This window comes from Pseudophryne corroboree, chromosome 12 (genome assembly GCF_028390025.1).
Source record: "Pseudophryne corroboree isolate aPseCor3 chromosome 12, aPseCor3.hap2, whole genome shotgun sequence".
NCBI lineage: Eukaryota > Metazoa > Chordata > Amphibia > Anura > Myobatrachidae > Pseudophryne > Pseudophryne corroboree.
This window is the reverse complement of record NC_086455.1, coordinates 128093621-128114272: the sequence shown is the minus strand read 5'-3', so window position 1 is coordinate 128114272 and position 20652 is coordinate 128093621.

Genomic DNA, 20652 nt, shown 5'->3' with positions numbered 1-20652 from the left:
GTCCTAAATTTCTGCCTAAGGTGGTTTCATATGAACCAACCTATTGTGGTGCCTGTGGCTACGGGTGACTTGGAGGATTCCAAGTCTCTCGATGTAGTCAGGGCCTTAAAAGTTTATGTAGCGAGGACGGCTCGGGTTAGGAAAACAGAGGCTCTGCTTGTCCTGTATGCAGCCAACAAGGTTGGCGCTCCTGCTTCTAAGCAGACTATTGCCAGCTGGATCTGTAACACGATTCAGCAGGCTCATTCTACGGTTGGATTGCCGTTACCAAATTCGGTAAAGGCCCATTCCACTAGGAAGGTGGGTTCTACTTGGGCGGCTGCCCGAGGTGTCTCGGCATTACAACTTTGCCGAGCAGCTACTTGGTCGGGTTCAAACACTTTTGCTAAATTCTTTAAGTTTGATACCTTGGCTGATGAGGACCTCATGTTTGCTCAATCTGTGCTGCAGAGTCATCCACACTCTCCCGCCCGGTCTGGAGCTTTGGTATAAAACCCATGGTCCTTACGGAGTCCCCAGCATCCTCTAGGACGTAAGAGAAAATAAGATTTTAAACCTACCGGTAAATCTTTTTCTCCTAGTCCGTAGAGGATGCTGGGCGCCCGTCCCAGTGCGGACTAAATTCTGCAAGGCTTGTATATAGTTATTGATTACATAAGGGTTATGTTACAGTTTTGATCAGTCTCTGGCTGATGCTGTTTTGTTTCATACTGTTAACTGGTTCGTATATTCCATGTTGTACGGTGTGGATGGTGTGGGCTGGTATGTATCTTGCCCTTAGAATAACAAAAATCCTTTCCTCGTACTGTCCGTCTCCTCTGGGCACAGTTCTTTAACTGAGGTCTGGAGGAGGGGCATAGAGGGAAGAGCCAGTGCACACCCATCTAAAGTCTTTAGAGTGCCCATGTCTCCTGCGGAGCCCGTTTATACCCCATGATCCTTACGGAGTCCCCAGCATCCTCTACAGACTAGGAGAAAAAGATTTACCGGTAAGTTTAAAATCTTATTTTTCAGGAGCTCCCTTATATGGAATATGCTCTCAACACAAAAAGCATGTGTATACAACAATGTAATGTCACAGCAGCTGCACTTTTCCAGAGCTGCACTTTAACATCCGATATTTAGTGTACATTATTCAAAGCACTTGCAACATACAGAACAAAAAAATCCAATGTGTTCAGTGGCCAGTTTTATATCTGTAAGCCAGACAGTTGTGACATGGAACGTAGTGGACTGAAAAAAGTAAAAAGAGTGAAATACAAGCATAATGAACAAGGCTGTAACTAGGAGTGGATGAGGTGTGCCGTCATGCAGGGCTCTCTGGGTGGCACAGCTGCTGCCCCACGGTCCTTGCATCTGGCTAGTAGGGTGCCTAGAACGCCACCATGTAGCCAGGATATCTGCGGCTGAACCAGCCGGAGTGTGCTTTAGATATTCTAAGCAGGCACCATGTAGTCTGTGCAGCTCCCTGGAGGGTCCTGAGTACACTTACTGGTGCTGGAGATCCTGCCCCCTCCATGACATCAGTGCAGTGCCCTGTCCAGAAGCCTGGGCTGATATGTCACCAACTGAGAATCTGGGGTCTCTGTCATTAAGGGACAGAGACACTGTGCTTCTCAAGGACAGGGAGACCATGCTCACGCTCCGCAGGCCCATTCTCCATCTCCTGCATATTTTGACAAAAAAATGGACAAAGTCAGTGACATCTCTGCTATCCAAACCGTCATTCTTTTTTGCGAGTTGTAAATTGCTTGAAGAAGATGTTTAATAGTATATTCAGAAGAGACAGCCAATGCATGGTAATACAAAAGTTCCACAGGGTAGTCCTGAACAGAAGACTGGAGGTATAGCCATGAGATGCACAGGGTCACACTAAACTGAAGACGGAGATGAAGAGAGTCAGCTGGCCAAACGAGTCAAAAGAAACCAGCATGTAGAAGGTAAGTATTGAGAACAGGACTCTACAGGGTAGCACTGAACCGGAGACTGGGGTGACCAAATAAACAGAGCAAGTAATATCAAAAATCCACAGGATAGCCCTAAACAGGAGACTGAAGGTATAGGTAGGAGATGCACAAGGTCACAGTGAACTGGATAGAAAGAGCAAACAATGCAGAGATAATAGCAGAGGAGAATAATAATACACTACAAGTCACAGCAATGTGGACTCATGACAGTAGCAGATTTTCCAGGGGATATACAATGCAAAGATGACAGCAGGGGAGATAAAGGAACTTATATCCAGGAGCAGTACAGGTCCCAGGAGCCCTGACCTACTCAACCACAGCCCAGCAGCAGGAGGTTCCCAGGAAGCAGCAAGCCTTATGAAGGAGAGGACAATTAGCCACACCAGTGGCGGGAGCGGAAGTGAATCTGCAGAGGAGCGCCATGAAGTGGGGGTAATGCCGGCCACAGGCAAGAGGCCACAACACAGACTCTGGGGCAGAGGAGGGAGACACAGCCCCCGAATTGTTAAGTGTGGGTCCATAGCCTAAAACCAACAGCCAGAGTAGGAGAGAGCAATGCAGGGAGGACCCCGCTGTCTACAGGATGTAGAAACATAATATAATGGCTGGAGAGCACAGGGCTAGTTTCCTCCATTGCTGCCCAGGCCATGCCCCAAATAAGCAAATCTTTTAAATGTTTATTAATGTATACAGTGGAATTAGGGCAGGTTTAACAGCGGAGGGGGCCCGTGTGAGGTCTCTGTGTCGGCTGCCTCCTCTATACAGAGCAGTAGACTCTGGCATTGTTTCAGAGACTACTGTGCATCATACTTGCTTACTCTCCTGGAAGCTGCGGGAGGCTTCCATTTTTTGGGGTAGCCCCCTGGACCTAGGGGCCCGTGTGCACTGAACACACTGCACCCATTACAGATATGCCAATGAGTGGAATTGTGAGTGTTTTTCCAGTGGACTATCTTATCCCTTGGCAAATCTATTTTGTCCTTTTTCTATGTAATTCTGAATTTTATTTTGTTGTAAAAAGAAAATATATGACAACAGCAAAGTTACAGAACAGGTTTTATAAAGCTGATGTGTGTGTGTGTGTGTGTGTGTGTGTGTGTGTGTGTGTAAAATAAGGTATTATCTTGCAGCTTGTTAGATCTATTTATTCAGACACTGGATGTATTTTTTAACTCTATTTTTATTATTGCATGTACAATAAATAAAATGTACAAACAAGCCATTATTCATTGCTCATATAAACAGTAAAAAATACATAACATATAGGTAAATCACCATAACACCATATCAACAACTATTGTGATCTATGCATTATAATAGATATAAAATTGTTACAATATTTATGGAATGACATTCTATTATTATGGGGGGTATCCTACTAGCAGCCGCACTTTACACTCCTAATAGGATTGATGGGGGCGATCCTATTAGCCCTGATACGGTGCACTCCTCCCTCCGATACCAGTACTTATTGGGGCTTATGCTTTGGGTGCCTCAGGCATAAACCGTGATAACCAGGCTTCCGGAGCTGCGATCCCCGATCCCATGTGTTACCGCACAATCGCAGGTCCATTTTCGGGCGATGAATGACCGTGATAATGACCATCCATCATTATTTGCGATATCCGCCTGTTTTTATTGCCAGAAAATGGATCGGGACTAATTGGATACCGCCCTAAGGGGTATATTCAGTTGAAGTCGAAAGCTGCCGTCTGTCGAAAAGACAGCAGTTTTCGACTTTTTAAGGTCGAATCGTGATTCGACCTATTCAATATAACCCCAATTTTTTCGACAAGTCGATGAATTCAACTTGGCGAAAAGCACATGGATCGCCGGAATAGCTGCCGATCTACGTGCTTGTGTCGGTTTTGGCCCCAAATCTCAGTTTGACTTTTAAAAAAAGGTCGAGTGAGATTGGGAGAGCCGGGACGGGGTGAGCAGCGCTGGAGGATGTCACAGCCACTGCTCACAGCAGTGTCCACCCGGCTCCAGCAAGCGAGACCTCGCTTGCTGGAGCCGGGTGGACGCTGCCTTGAGTGGTGGCGGCTGTGAGAGGGGGGACGGGGAGTGGCAGCTGTGAGAGGAGGGACTGGGGGGAGAGCCGCGGGCAGACGGGGGAGAGCAGCGCTACAGCAGTGGCTATATAGCCGCTGCTGTAGCACGGCTCTCCCCCTGTCTCCCCTCCTGCATCTCAATTCGACTTTTTTTAAAGTCGAATTGAGATGTCCATTGGATAGCCCAGGTCGGATCCATTCCGACAAATGAATGTCGGAATGGATCCGACTTCAATTGAATATACCCCTAAGTCTCAACAGTACAATTTAAAACATAGTATGACACGGCATGGTGGGGACAGTACATCTCCACAACTATTATGCAAATATTTTAAAAAGTTAAGACCATAGGAGGATCATTTATAAATATATATCTATAACTAGGTGATTCATCGCGCCCTACGGGCGCTCTTCACACCGTCGTAAGGGGCTACGCCCCCCGTAACCCCCAGAGAAATGTCAAGGTGTAGAATAGTAGTCTCATAGTGTTCTTTTTTTTGTTGGAGGTGGATGTGGGGTCGGGGGGGGGAGGGGTTAGAGGTGTATGTGGTTTACGGGTAGGGGCAGATGTATGTGATAGGTTTTGGGTGGTTTTGTGCTGGATTGTGGAGGGGGTGAAGGGACTGTGGTTGGTGGAGTGTGTTGTGGAAAGGTGTACATGGATTTGGCTGGCTGCCCCGAAGATGCTGTGGTTGGTGAGTGACCAGAGTGAGGCTGGACGGTGGATGTGGTCCGGTCACTGTATACTTTGGGCTAGGGGTGAGGGTTGGGGGAGGGGAGAGGAGGTGTTCCACTTGGTGGAGGTGTAGGGGTTAGGGGGAGGGTGGGCAAAGGTGCAATGGCTGAGGGATGTCTACATGGGGGGGGGGGTTGTGTAGGGTATTGGGGTGTGTGCCTGTGAGGGGTGGGTGGGGGGGAGTAGGCTAGGCGGATGTGGAAGGTTGTGTTGAGGTGCAGGGGGTGGTGTATTTTTCAGAAGGTGGGTGTTAGGTATGTGGCTTGGGTGGTTGATGGATGTGTTTGTGAGGTGTTGTGGTTGAATTGTAGTGGCGGGGTTTGTTGTGTGTTGGGAGTTGTGGGTGTGCAAGGGTTGTGTTTATAGCTGTGAGGGTTAGTGGTTGATAAGGTGGAGTTGGTGGGTGGTGGTCTTGCAAACATGGGGAACTGGTGTTGTGCGAGCAGGGATGTGTGGAGGGTGCATGCATGGTGTGTGCATGGTGTGTTTGGGGGAGGGGAGGGGTGGTTTTTTCCTTTGTGTGGTAAGGAGAAGAGGATGTGGTGTTAGGGTGTTTGTTGGGGGTTGAGGTGTGTTGGTTTGGCAGATGTTGGAGTTGCGATTTGCATCTTTGTGGCTGTAGGATATGCGGGTAGTGTTGTGTGCTAACTGGTGTTTTGATGGTTTGAGATAATGAGTTGGCTGTAGAGGGAGGGAGGTGGGTGTGTGATAGGTTTAGGGCGGTGTTGGCCTGGATTATGGAGGGTGTTGAAGGGAATGTGCGCGGTGGAGTGTTGTTTGGGAGGGCAACGTAGTTTGCTGTGGTGGTCACAAAAAAGCTGTGGGTAGTGTTTTATGGTGCTTGTGCAAGTGCGTGGAGGGGGGCCGCTGACTGTATATGTTTTGGGTAGGGGTGAGGGATGGTGGTGGTGACAGGAGGTGTAGCGTGTGGAGTTGTGGTTGTGGGTGGCAGGGGGATGGGGTTGGAAGTTTGCATGGGTGGAGGAGGTCCACATGGGATGGATGGTGGGGGTTGTGGTGTGTGCATGTAAGGGGGGGGGGGGTGACTGGATTAGGCAGATGGGGAAGGTTGTGTTGTGGTGCAGGTGGTGTTGGATGGGTGGTGTATTTGGAGAGTGGGTGGTGTTTTTGGAGTGTGGTTGTGGGATAGCCTTGCGGTGTGTGGCGGGTTTTGGACAGGTGGTTGTGTGGGTGAGGGGTTGTTTATAATTTGTAGTGTTGGGTGTGTGAGGGTTGTGTTTGTTCATGTGGTGTGAGGGTGATGGGGACAGGAGGGGTTGTTGTTGGGTGGGGGTGTAGCAAGGGTGGGGAAGGTGTTTTGTGTATGCAGCGGGCAGGGGAGGGTGCGTGCGTTTTGTTAGGAGTGTGGAGGGTGAGTGTGTGTGTAAGGGAGAAGAGGTTGCACTGTTTGTGTGCTGATAGGCGATGGTATGTCTCTGGCTGATGGCTGGAGCTGTAAAGTGTTGTGGTGATAGGGCTGTGTGGGACCATGAGGCTGCACTTGTTCCCCCCCTTGTGATGGCGACATGCGAGTGTGGATTAGGGCATAAGGCATTGCTGCACATACGGGGATGAGTGATAGTTCTAGGTGGCTGTCTGTGAGTGTCTGGCTGCGTTAGGTGTATAGAATCTGGAATGTGCGCTGGTGTCCCTTGTCCCGCGGTGTGGGTGTTTGGTGCTGGCTTGGAACATATATGTCTCCCGCAGGGCTGGGGGCAGTTGTGGCGATACACCTAACGGAGGTAGAGTGAGGTGCGGGGTCCTTGCAGTTTGATGCGGCGTTGCATGTGCAGCAATGGGCAGTGTTAACATGGTGTGTGCTGGTCCGTCGTGCGGACGGCAGCTCCCGGCCAGCATGTCCCCTCAGTGGCTGGATTTGGTAGCTGGTGAGGGGGTTTGGCGGAAGGAGGGTTCTGTGGTGTGGGTGTCAGTCGGGTGTGGGTGGGTGTGTGTTGCCGAGACAGGGGGCTCTCGTTTCCACTAGAGATGAGCGGGTTCGGTTCCTTGGAATCCGAACCCCCCCGAACTTCAGCCTTTTTACACGGGTCCGAGGCAGACTCGGATCTTCCCGCCTTGCTCGGCTAACCCGAGCGCGCCCGAACGTCATCATCCCGCTGTCGGATTCTCGCGAGGCTCGTATTCTATCGCGAGACTCGGATTCTATATAAGGAGCCGCGCGTCGCCGCCATTTTCACACGTGCATTGAGATTGATAGGGAGAGGACGTGGCTGGCGTCCTCTCCGTTAGAATAGATAGAGACACTTGAGTTGATTACTTAGTAATTTTGGGGAGCATTAGGAGTACTCAGAGTGCAGAGTTTTGCTGATAGTTAGTTACTAGTGACTGACCACCACCAGTTTTATTTATTATTTAATATAATCCGTTCTCTGCCTGAAAAAAAACGATACACAGTCACATACCATATCTGTGCTCAGCCTCAGTGTGCTGCATGATAATATCATCTATGTATATCTGACTGTGCTGAGTGCTCACTGCTCACACAGCTGAATTGTGGGGGAGACTGGGGTGCAGTTATAGCAGGAGTACAGTGCACACTTTTGCTGCCAGTGTGACTGACCAGTGACCACCAGTATATTGTCTGCCTGAAAAAGTTAAACACTCCTGTGGTGTTTTTTTTTTTATTCTATAAACGCATTCTGCTGACAGTGTCCAGCAGGTCCGCCATTCATTATATTATATAAATATTTACCTGCAGTAGTGTTATATTTTTTTTTGTTCATCTCTATTATCTTTATCATCTCTATATTAGCAGACGCAGTACGGTAGTCCACGGCTGTAGCTACCTCTGTGTCGTCAGTGCTCGTCCATAATTGTATACCTACCTGTGGTGGGGTTTTTTTTTCTATCTTCTTCATACTAGTAGTTTAGGAGTCTGCTGACAGTGTCCAGCAGGTCCGTCATTATATTATATATACCTGCAGTAGTGATATATATATATATATATATATATATATATATTTTATATCATTATCTCTATACTAGCAGACGCAGTACGGTAGTCCACGGCTGTGGCTACCTCTGTGTCGTCAGTGCTCGTCCATAATTGTATACCTACCTGTGGTGGGGTTTTTTTTTCTATCTTCTTCATACTAGTAGTTTAGGAGTCTGCTGACAGTGTCCAGCAGGTCCGTCATTATATTATATATACCTGCAGTAGTGATATATATATATTTTTTATATCATTATCATCTCTATACTAGCAGACGCAGTGCGGTAGTCCACGGCTGTAGCTACCTCTGTGTCGTCAGTGCTCGTCCATAATTGTATACCTACCTGTGGTGGGGTTTTTTTTCTATCTTCTTCATACTAGTAGTTTAGGAGTCTGCTGACAGTGTCCAGCAGGTCCGTCATTATATTATATATACCTGCAGTAGTGATATATATATTTTTTATATCATTATCATCTCTATACTAGCAGACGCAGTACGGTAGTCCACGGCTGTAGCTACCTCTGTGTCGTCAGTCACTCGTCATCCATAAGTATACTAGTATCCATCTCCATTGTTTACCTGAGGTGCCTTTTAGTTGTGCCTATTAAAATATGGAGAACAAAAATGTTGAGGTTCCAAAAATAGGGAAAGATCAAGATCCACTTCCACCTCGTGCTGAAGCTGCTGCCACTAGTCATGGCCGAGACGATGAAATTCCATCAACGTCGTCTGCCAAGGCCGATGCCCAATGTCATAGTACAGAGCATGTAAAATCCAAAACATAAAATATCAGTAAAAAAAGGACTCAAAAATCTAAAATAAAATCGTCGTCGGAGAAGCGTAAACTTGCCAATATGCCATTTACCACACGGAGTGGCAAGGAACGGCTGAGGCCCTGGCCTATGTTCATGGCTAGTGGTTCAGCTTCACATGAGGATGGAAGCACTCAGCCTCTCGCTAGAAAAATGAAAAGACTTAAGCTGGCAAAAGCACAGCAAAGAACTGCGTTCTTCGAAATCACAAATCCACAAGGAGAGTCCAATTGTGTCGGTTGCGATGCCTGACCTTCCCAACACTGGACGTGAAGAGCATGCGCCTTCCACCATTTGCACGCCCCCTGCAAGTGCTGGAAGGAGCACCCGCAGTCCAGTTCCTGATAGTCAGATTGAAGATGTCAGTGTTGAAGTACACCAGGATGAGGAGGATATGGGTGTTGCTGGCGCTGGGGAGGAAATTGACAAGGAGGATTCTGATGGTGAGGTGGTTTGTTTAAGTCAGGCACCCGGGGAGACACCTGTTGTCCGTGGGAGGAATATGGCCATTGACATGCCTGGTGAAAATACCAAAAAAATCAGCTCTTCGGTGTGGAAGTATTTCAACAGAAATGCGGACAACAGGTGTCAAGCCGTGTGTTGCCTTTGTCAAGCTGTAATAAGTAGGGGTAAGGACGTTAACCACCTCGGAACATCCTCCCTTATACGTCACCTGCAGCGCATTCATCATAAGTCAGTGACAAGTTCAAAAACTTTGGGCGACAGCGGAAGCAGTCCACTGACCAGTAAATCCCTTCCTCTTGTAACCAAGCTCACGCAAACCACCCCACCAACTCCCTCAGTGTCAATTTCCTCCTTCCCCAGGAATGCCAATAGTCCTGCAGGCCATGTCACTGGCAATTCTGACGAGTCCTCTCCTGCCTGGGATTCCTCCGATGCATCCTTGCGTGTAACGCCTACTGCTGCTGGCGCTGCTGTTGTTGCTGCTTGGAGTCGATGGTCATCCCAGAGGGGAAGTCGTAAGACCACTTTTACTACTTCCACCAAGCAATTGACTGTCCAACAGTCCTTTGCGAGGAAGATGAAATATCACAGCAGTCATCCTGCTGCAAAGCGGATAACTGAGGCCTTGGCATCCTGGGCGGTGAGAAACGTGGTTCCGGTATCCATCATTACTGCAGAGCCAACTATAGACTTGATTGAGGTACTGTGTCCCCGGTACCAAATACCATCTAGGTTCCATTTCTCTAGGCAGGCGATACCGAAAATGTACACAGACCTCAGAAAAAGACTCACAAGTGTCCTAAAAAATGCAGTTGTACCCAATGTCCACTTAACCACGGACATGTGGACAAGTGGAGCAGGGCAGACTCAGGACTATATGACTGTGACAGCCCACTGGGTAGATGTATTGACTCCCGCCGCAAGAACAGCAGCGGCGGCACCAGTAGCAGCATCTCGCAAACGCCAACTCTTTCCTAGGCAGGCTACGCTTTGTATCACCGCTTTCCAGAATACGCACACAGCTAAAAACCTCTTACGGCAACTGAGGAAGATCATCGCAGAATGGCTTACCCCAATTGGACTCTCCTGTGGATTTGTGGCATCGGACAACGCCAGCAATATTGTGTGTGCATTAAATATGGGCAAATTCCAGCACGTCCCATGTTTTGCACATACCTTGAATTTGGTGGTGCAGAATTATTTAAAAAACGAGAGGGGCGTGCAAGAGATGCTGTCGGTGGCCAGAAGAATTGCGGGACATTTTCGGCGTACAGGCACCACGTACAGAAGACTGAAGCAACACAAAAAACGCCTGAACCTGCCCTGCCATCATCTGAAGCAAGAAGTGGTAACGAGGTGGAATTCAACCCTCTATATGCTTCAGAGGTTGGAGGAGCAGCAAAAGGCCATTCAAGCCTATACAACTGACCACGATATAGGAGGTGGAATGCACCTGTCTCAAGCGCAGTGGAGAATGATTTCAACGTTGTGCAAGGTTCTGCAACCTTTTGAACTTGCCACACGTGAAGTCAGTTCAGACACTGCCAGCCTGAGTCAGGTCATTCCCCTCATCAGGCTTTTGCAGAAGAAGCTGGAGACATTGAAGGAGGAGTTAACACTGAGCGATTCCGCTAGGCATGTGGGACTTGTGGATGGAGCCCTTAATTCGCTTAACAAGGATTCACGGGTGGTCAATCTGTTGAAATCAGAGCACTACATTTTGGCCACCGTGCTCGATCCTAGATTTAAAACCTACGTTGTATCTCTCTTTCCGGCAGACACAAGTCTGCAGGGGTTCAAAGAACTGCTGGTGAGAAAATTGTCAAGTCAAGCGGAACGCGACCTGTCAACATCTCCTCCTTCACATTCTCCCGCAACTGGGGGTGCGAGGAAAAGGCTCAGAATTCCGAGCCCACCCGCTGGCGGTGATGCAGGGCAGTCTGGTCCGGACTGAAGGACCTGACAACGATTACGGACATGTCGTCTACTGTCACTGCATATGATTCTCTCACCATTGAAAGAATGGTGGAGGATTATATGAGTGACCGCATCCAAGTAGGCACGTCAGACAGTCCGTACGTATACTGGCAGGAAAAAGAGGCAATTTGGAGGCCCTTGCACAAACTGGCTTTATTCTACCTAAGTTGCCCTCCCACAAGTGTGTACTCCGAAAGAGTGTTTAGTGCCGCCGCTCACCTTGTCAGCAATCGGCGTACGAGGTTACTTCCAGAAAATGTGGAGAAGATGATGTTCATTAAAATGAATTATAATCCATTCCTCCATGGAGACATTCACCAGCAGCAATTGCCTCCACAAAGTACACAGGGAGCTGTGATGGTGGATTCCAGTGGGGACGAATTGATAATCTGTGAGGAGGGGGATGGTACACGGTGATGAATCGGAGGATGATGATGAGGTGGACATCTTGCCTCTGTAGAGCCAGTTTGTGCAAGGAGAGATTAATTGCTTCTTTTTTGGTGGGGGTCCAAACCAACCCATCATTTCAGTCACAGTCGTGTGGCAGACCCTGTCACTGAAATGATGGGTTGGTTAAAGTGTGCATGTCCTGTTTATACAACATAAGGGTGGGTGGGAGGGCCCAAGGACAATTCCATCTTGCACCTCTGTTTTCTTTCATTTTTCTTTGCGTCATGTGTTGTTTGGGGAGTGTTTTTTGGAAGGGCCATCCTGCGTGACACTGCAGTGCCACTCCTAGATGGGCCAGGTGTTTGTGTCGGCCACTAGGGTCACTTATCTTAGTCACACAGCTACCTCATTGCGCCTCATTTTTTTCTTCTTTGCGTCATGTGCTGTTTGGGGAGTATTTTTTGGAAGGGCCATCCGGCCTGACACTGCAGTGCCACTCCTAGATGGGCCAGGTGTTTGTGTCGGCCACCCCCTGATCACCAGCACCCCCCCTCCCCACACCGATCACCAGCACCCCCCCCCCGCAGCCGATTACCAGCACTCCCCCTGCCGATCACCAGCACCCCCCACACACACACACACACACACACACACACCACTCACCAGCACTCCCCCCCCGTGGCCGATCACCAGCGCTCCCCCCCCCCCCCCCGCCGATCATTAGCGCCCCCCTCCCCGCACCGATCACCAGCACTCCCCAGCCACATGCAGTAGAGGGGTTTGGGGGCAGCAGACAGCGGAGGCTGGGAGGGAGGCAGGTGCGGCGTGTAGTCATGGGGATGGTGGGCGGCATGTAGAGCAATGTGCGGCTCCGTTGCAGAGCAGCATGTGCATGTAGCTCCTTGGCAGCATGCCAGCTGACACACATACTACATTTGGGAGCAGGGGAGGAGGTGTTGCGGAGTCAGGCTGCGGCGGTGCGGGCGGCTCGCGTGCAGCGTGTGATATGGGCGGCTGGAGGTGGCAGCAGGGGAGGAGGTGTTGCGGAGGCAGGCTGTGGCGGTGCGAGGTGCGGGCGGCTGCCGTGCAGCGTGTGATATGAGCGGCTGGAGCTGGGGAGGGAGGTTGCGCAAGCAGGCTGTGGGGGTTCGGGTGTCAGTGGGAGCTAGTGGGCAGGTGTTGGGGAAGGAGGATTTGGTGCAGGTGTCATTAGGGGTGTGGGTGGGTATATGTAGCGGGGAAACCAAGGGAGGGGGTGTATAGGGTGGGGTGTGTGGTACCATGCAGGGTGGGGCCTCCATCCAGTGGTGCTTCCCTCTGATGATGGTGGCCGGATTGTGTGGCTGTCCACCAACGTGTAGGTAGTGGTGTGCTGCCACTGGTCAGAAGCTGGTGACTCCGCCCAGCCCTGTGACTCCACCCAGCGTTACGGCCAGGCACAGAGTCACAGATTTGGCCTAATATATAGGAGATATATGATTCTCATACCATGTTGTGGCACAAAAGCATTTTCTGATTAGTCTCTGAATCAGTTTAGAGAAAAAGGAGATATAGCTTTCCTGTGTCTCAAAAAAAGGGTATTGTGTATCTTTCCTTCTGCGGGAAAGATTCCACCCAGTCCATACGAAAAATCTAATATAATCTGTCCAAAAACATACATATAGATAATGATGTTGGATGAATCCATATCTGTACGATAATTGTTCTGGCAGCAGTGCTGTTTCGTGCGGCGGGCGAGGCAGGGCATGCCATCGCACAGGGCACCCGCCGCGGCACTTTTGGTGGCCCTTGGTGCGCCTCCCTATCATTAGTACTCCTCTCAGGGGGCGGAGTTTTGCGTAATGACGCTTTTGCAGAGCACCAGGAGCAACGGGCCAGAGGAGGAGGAGAGAGATGTGGGCTGGCCTGGCGGGCATTGTACACACCCCTGGCAACGAGCATTACACAGCCCTGGCAACTAGCATTACACAGCCCTGGCAACGATCATGACACCCATCCCAGAGCATGAAACCCCTGGCAACTAGCATGGATCCCAGAGCATTGAACCCCTGGCAACCAGCATGACACCCAGCGCTTGAAACCCTTGGCAACGAGCAGGGAATTAAAAAGTAATTAGAAGCTTTACTGTACGGCATAATGTATCAAGGACATTGTGGTGTGTGGCGTAATATGGTGCAGGGTGCATTACTGTGTGGGGCTTAATATGGTGGAATTTAATTCACTGTGGTGGCTGTGATATGTTGGTGCAGGGTCAAAAACTGGGGTGCAACGTAGTCTTTTCAGGCAATACCACGCCCATATTTGAGAGACCAAGCCCATCTTAGAGAGGCCACAGACCCTTGTCAGGAGCGCACCAAAGGCGCGTGCAAATTTATCAGTGGTGGGGGAGGAGCACATTTTTAAATCTCACACTGGGAGCCAAATTGGGTAGAAACAGCCGTGCCTGGCAGCTGCAGATATTGCCAAGAGTAATTTACGACTCCCCATAGAGGCTCTAATACCCTTGTGGGAGTATGCCAAATATAGCCCATTCCATGGTCACTAGAAAGTAATTGAGTATTAGTAAACCCCCCAACTTTCATCAAAAAACATTTGATAATTGAGCAATCCCAGAGGCAATGGAGTAACTCCCACCTCTTAGAACCATATTTTAAACAATTGCATGAGGGCGAAAGCCCCATTACCCAAAGTCTTAAAAGTGAAAGATAGGCCCTATGGAAAATGTTTAAAACATTTCCACATAAATTGGCAGATGATATCTTGGATGTATATTTTTAAAGCTTTGAGAAGAGAATCCGCAGATAAATTAGGAAATGTGTCTTTCCATTTACTCATTCCAGTTGTACGAGTGCTATAATCTAGGAACGTACTGAAAAAGATGTAATGAATGATATCATCTTATGGAAAGCTGTTCAAAGAGAGAAGTGTGTCTAAATTGCTAAACCAATCTAAGTCACTAAGCACTTGAACCACACTGCTAGTGTAACGCTGGGTTTGAGTAAACGCTAAGTTTTGCATAATTAACCCTGGGAAAATTTCACTTACCTGGTTCAAGGTCATTGTTTTTTTTTTAATATTGAATTTTTATTGGGTTATCATACAGATTACATATACATAGATTTTTAGATAGGTAAACAAGATCTGGATGTGGGTATGGGGACAAATACTAAACAAAACAGATACATACAAGGGGGAGGAAAACACATATCAGGGATATCTTTATACAACAGTAGAGTCGTATCACCTTAAGAAAACAAGAGGTGAACATCACTTAGCTACTTAATTCCCGGTATGAGCCGGGGAACAGAGCACGGAAAGGTCTGGAATATCTATTAAAGCACTAGGATTGCCTAACTGACCTAAACTCTCCCTGTATCGGGACCATTTGATCCATTTCTTACATATAGAGGTATTCTCAGGTGAGTACCTGCCCTCGGCAGTTTCAAAGATATAGTGTTGATGAACTTTATTTTCTATCATTGAGATACTGGGGATGAGCGCTGATTTCCATTTAGAGGCGATGGCGGCTTTAGAAGCTATAAGGATATGGCCTAGAAGATATCTATCACCGCCCGACATCACCTTCTCATTATAATGGAAGAGTGCCAAAAGGGGGTCGGGCAAAAGGACCTCTCCCAGTATGTGGGAAATTAGTAAAAACACTACTTTCCAGAGCGCCCGAATCGCCGGACATAACCAGAATATATGTAGAATATCTCCCACCATCCCACAATTTCTCCAACAGCTAGCAGAAGTCTCAGGCCAGATCTTATGCAGACGGACTGGTGTTAGATATACCCTATGAATCAATTTGTAGTACATTTCACAATGGTTTACACATTTAGAAATTCTAAAGCAGGAAGTAAAGATACCCTTCCAGACATCTTCGGTGAAGACTGCAGGGAGGTCTCTCTCCCATTTAGTCTGTGCGGGGAAGACCCCACGTTGTGACTTGGTCACAAGGTGCTGGTACCACCGGGATATGCCTCCCCTGTTGCCCCTGGGTATTAGAAGTGACATCATTATTTTGGGGAGGTCAGTATGTGGGATTTGTCTCGGTGAGCAACTTTGAAGCCAATGCCGCACTTGTAGATATTTATGAAAATCTTGTTTGGAAACCTGAAACTGGTCTTGAAGTAGGGAGAAGGGGGCTAGTGAGCCATCCTGGAGGATATCTTTAAGCGTGATCAGGCCTAGGAATCGCCAATGGGATAGTTGCATATCTGGGATCAATAAAGCAATAGTGAGGAGGGACAATTGGGGGGAGGGCAAAGTACCAGGAGGGAGATACCTAATTGCTTCCTTCCATGCCATCAGGGTTGCGTGTACTGCTGGGCATTCCGCAACTCTAGCTGGAACTAAATTAGTGGGTAACCATAACAAATCTGATAATGTGAAGGGGTGCATTGCGTCCGTTTCCAGGGATACCCATGGTTTCTTATTGTCCTGAGTGCACCAATCTCTTGCTTGGGTTAGTAAGCAAGCGGTATGGTATTTCTCTAAGTCTGGATATGCAACACCCCCTGCACATTTAGGCGTACTTAATGTGGATTTCGCTATCCTCGGTTTAGAGCCCCCCCATATATAATTAGTTAATAAACGGTTGAATCTGTTACAGACATCTTTGGGGAACGCCCTTGGGATGGTACGAAAGAGATACATCAACTTTGGTAAGAGGACCATTTTCGCAGCTGCCACCCGTCTGACCCAGGAAACCTCCTGCATCATCCAGTCTTTAATTACTAATTCAAATGCACGGAATAGTGGATCGTAGTTGCATCCTATTAAGTCCCGCCCCCTGGATATATGAACACCCAGGTATTTAAGTGATCTAAGTTGCCACGCGTACTTATAGTCATTTTTTAAACGGCTAAGAGTGCTATCCGGAATATTCAAGGGGAGGGCCTCAGTCTTAGCAGCGTTCCGTTTGTAATAAGATACCGCTGTATAGGAGTCTAGAAGGGAGTGTTAATGGGGCAGGGACGTTTCAGGCTCACTGAGACACACTAAAATGTCATCCGCAAAGAGACAAATTTTATGTGGCATCCCTCCTATCTCTGGACCTACAATTGAGTCTAACTTCCTAATTCTCTCTGCCAGCGGCTCCACTGCTAGCACAAAAATAAGGGGCGATAGTGGGCATCCCTGACGGGTCCCATTAGTAATATTAAATATAGAGGAGTTACACCCATTAATAAAGACCGTAGCCGAGGGTGAGGAGTACAGAGCTAAGATGGAGTCAAGTATCCTACCTGCAAACCCGAAGTGGGCCAGGGTGGCCTTTAGGTAGTCCCAATGGAGCCTGTCGAATGCTTTTTCTGCATCCAAAGAGAGAAGTAAGAGGGGATCGCCCCGGGCTTGGCAACGGTCGATTAAGTTAATCACTCTACGTGTGTTATCGGACGCCTGCCTACCCGTAACAAAACCCACCTGATCAGGATTAATCAAACTTGGCAGTAGAGGGGATATCCTATTTGCAACCATCTTGGCGAATAGTTTAAGATCAGTGTTCAGCAATGCTATTGGGCGGTAGTTCTGGACCGCTGTAGGGGATTTTCCTGGTTTGGGGATGGCAACTATTCTAGCCTCCATCATTTCCTTCGGAAAGCACTTGGAGTCCGAAGCTTCATTATAGACTGACGTTAGGAGTGGGGCAAAGGTTGATTTAAATGTTTTGTAGAAGTTGGAAGGGTAGCCATCAGGACCGGGGGCTTTATTTGCCGGGCATAGATCTATGGCTGCTTCGACTTTGTCGAGCCGCCAGGGAGCGCTCAGGAATTCACGGGTTTGGGAATCTATAGTGGGCAGCGATAGCCCGCTCAAAAAACCAGTGATATCTGTTAACGTGGGCTGAGGTGTGCCAGGGTCATCTGCGAGGTTATACAACTGCGAATAATAATCTGCGAATGCATTTGCTATCTCAATCGGGTCTGTCACTTTGACTCCTGAGGACGTATGAATAGCATGTATGCGTTCCTTGGCCCTACGTCCTCTCAATTTACGCGCCAATAGCCGTCCCGCTCTATTGCCAAGCCTATAATAATTTTGGTTTAATCGCCTCAGGTTGCGGTGGACTTCGGTTAAGGCAAAAGTGTTCACTTTATCTCGAGCGATAAGAAGTTGCTTAAAAAGAGATTTGTTATCGGGGTTGATTTTATGTGCTGCCTCTAACCTTGCAGCTTCTCTTTCAGCTGATTCATGTCTTTTCCTATTTTCCCGTTTAAGTCTAGATGCAATTTGAATTGCAGAACCTCTGATCACTGCTTTCAAAGAACACCAATGGGTGAAGACAGATGTGTCCCCTGGGTGGTTAGTAGTCAAATATGAGTCCAGCGATTGCTGGATGGCCTGATATGCCTCTGGATGTGCCAGTAAATGTTGGCCCATTCTCCAGGGGCCGTGTGGGACTGCCCTCTTACTGACGTCCCAGGCAATAATAAGTGGGGAGTGGTCGGACCAAGACATAGGTAATATATCTATCTTGCTGACCGCTGCTAATGTCCATCTATCGGCTAATACTAAGTCTATTCGTGAGTATGAACTGTGTACGTGAGAATAGAAAGTGTAATCTCGTTCTGTCGGGTGTTTAGCCCTCCAGACATCGTACAGCGCATACTCAGCCAGCAATTGGCTGAATTTGCCTGAGGGATCCTGGGGCTGGCTGCTGCGAAGGGCCCAGGTCGGACGGGAGCGGTCTATTACGGGGTCCAGTACCATATTGAAGTCTCCTAGGATCAAAAGGGCTCCCTTAGTGCGTTCCTTGAGAAATCTACAGAAGGTTCTAAGAAATGGGATTTGTTTGGTGTTGGGTGCATAACAAGAGACTAAAGTGGTCTCAACATTATCCAGTTTGCCTACTAAAATTAGGTATCTCCCGTCTGGATCCTCATATTTATTAGACAGAACAAACGGGCAGTGCTGTGCTATAAGAAGAGCCACGCCTGCCTTCTTAGTAGGTCCGTTTGCCATATAGCAGTGGGGGAAACGTGAATTAGTGAAGGAGGGGGGGTTGTGGCTCTGGAAGTGAGTCTCTTGCACTGCTACTACATGAGCCTTGAGCTTATAAAAAGAGTTCAAGGCTACTCTTCGTTTTTGAGGGGAGTTCAGCCCTTTGGCATTAATAGAGACTATGTTAACCATAGTCCTTTGCAAATAGAGCTGTTAATTCCGTTGACCATTTTCCGTGCTTAAACTGACATACCTGATAGGGGAGGGGGAACATGTCCGGGGAAAGGAAGACAGACAAAAAAGAAATAATTAAAAGAACTAAACTAAATTGATCTCCCTTGAGATCATAACCAGTCGCCATAAAATGGCGGCTGTGTAGGCTAAAGGGGGGGTTAGTGGCAAAGCACCTACCCGTTGCCATACTTATTACTATAACCTATACTAAACACGTGGACATCCTGGTGATGTCAGGGCATATAAAAACACTTATATGTAAATAACCAATAAAGAGCAGATATTGCATAGCATAAACGATTCAACCTGGAAACATAGTACAAAAACAGACTCTATACTTAGAAGTATCGTTAAAGTCTCTCCTGCGACTCATCCTACTTATCAAACTCCAACATTTATAATAAAGGAGTCACCAGAGACTTCAACCTTTAGAAAGATAGCATCTGTAGAGGTTATCCGAACCTCCGCAGGCCACCTCACTTCACCGAGGACCAGTCCTGCTGAAGTCGACGGGGTGAGGAGTCTACTGCAGGATCCGCAATGTTCCAAGATTTAAGAAATTTTGCTCCTTCATCTGCGGTTGAGATAGAGACAGTGGAGCCATCCCGGTGAATTAGCAGCTTGGTGGGGAATCCCCAGCGATAAGGGATATCCGCCTTCCTAAGAGCTGTTGTAACGGGATTAAAGGAGCGCCGTTTGTAGAGAGTGGCTGCGGACAAGTCTCCGAAGAGTTGAAGACCTTGAAGGGCTGAAGATTTGTCTGACGTCGGTCTGGATGCCTTCAGTAGGGCCTCTTTAACGTGAAAGTAGTGCATATTCATTAGGACGTCCCTAGGCGCATCTCCTGGGGCCGCCCTAGCCTTTGGCAATCTGTGTATTCGGTCTATAAGGAAGTCTGCCGCAGGGGATTGTGGTAATAGAGCTTTAAATAGGGCCACTGCATAGTCGTGTAAACTGCTGTGTGACACAGATTCGGGGACTCCGCGTAATTTGAGATTACTACGACGCGACCTGTCCTCCAGCTCTGTGACCTTGTCCCGTAGAAGTTTCACCTCTGCTTCCAAGGCATCATGGGAGTCCAACAAGCTGTTATGGGATCCCACGACCTCCTCCATTTTGGTTTCCAGATGGTCTGTACGTCCACCTAAGTCATCTATGGATTGTTGACACGCCGTTAATGTGGTACGGAACTCCGCTGCTACGTCCTCTTTAAAGCGTGACAGGAGTAGTTTCATAGTGCCCACGGTCAGGGCATCTCCATCTCCAATTTTGTCCAGGCTTGTAGCAGCTATGGAGGAGTGAGGAGGTACCTCCAGGGAGGGGGGGGGTTTGTGGAACCTTCTCCGCTGCAGAGGACCCAGTGGTTTTAGGACCTGACATCCTCGGGGATGACTTAAAAAATGACAGCTGTTGCGCGGGCTTTGACGGCTTGCTGCGTCTGGACGGCATACTGAGGCCAGGAAAGGCTAGTGCGGCAATTCCACTCTCGTAAATTATAGAAGGATTGGAGGCTCCTCTGTCTCAAGGGTCACCAAGATGTCACGTAGATATTGGCATGGGTAGGAGATACTGTTCGATTTACAGTGGCATGAGCAGGGCTGGCAAGGCTATATGACTAGCCATCCTCCTCTATGAGCATATATAGCATTGGGGGGAACTTTAGTCCCGCGCCCCAAGTAGCCCGAGTCCACTCAGGGATAGGCCACACAATATGTAGGGGCAGGATCAGGCCCAGGGACCTCTATGGGGATCTATTACCCTGTAGCAAGGAGGCACTTTTGATGAGGCCAGGTGCAGATCCCGGAGTGCTGCCCAGCCACAAGAGACGGGATCAAACGGCTGAATGATGCGACCCAAGAACAAAAGGGTTAGTTTTGGATGTCTGCCAAACGCTGCGGTCTGCGCCGCTCACCCGTTCCGTCCAACGAGCCACCCACAGCAGCGGGCAGACTCGCAGAGGGCCGGAGCTCACTGGATCGACCACCAACTGCGGGTCGTCGGTAGCGCAGATCGTGCCCGCAGGGGGGGCCCCTTCCTCCGCTCCAGGGGAATCCGACTCTCCGGGTGGGCACCCGCTATCTCCGGCTCTTAATTAAATGAGGGGGGTACTCCTTTGAA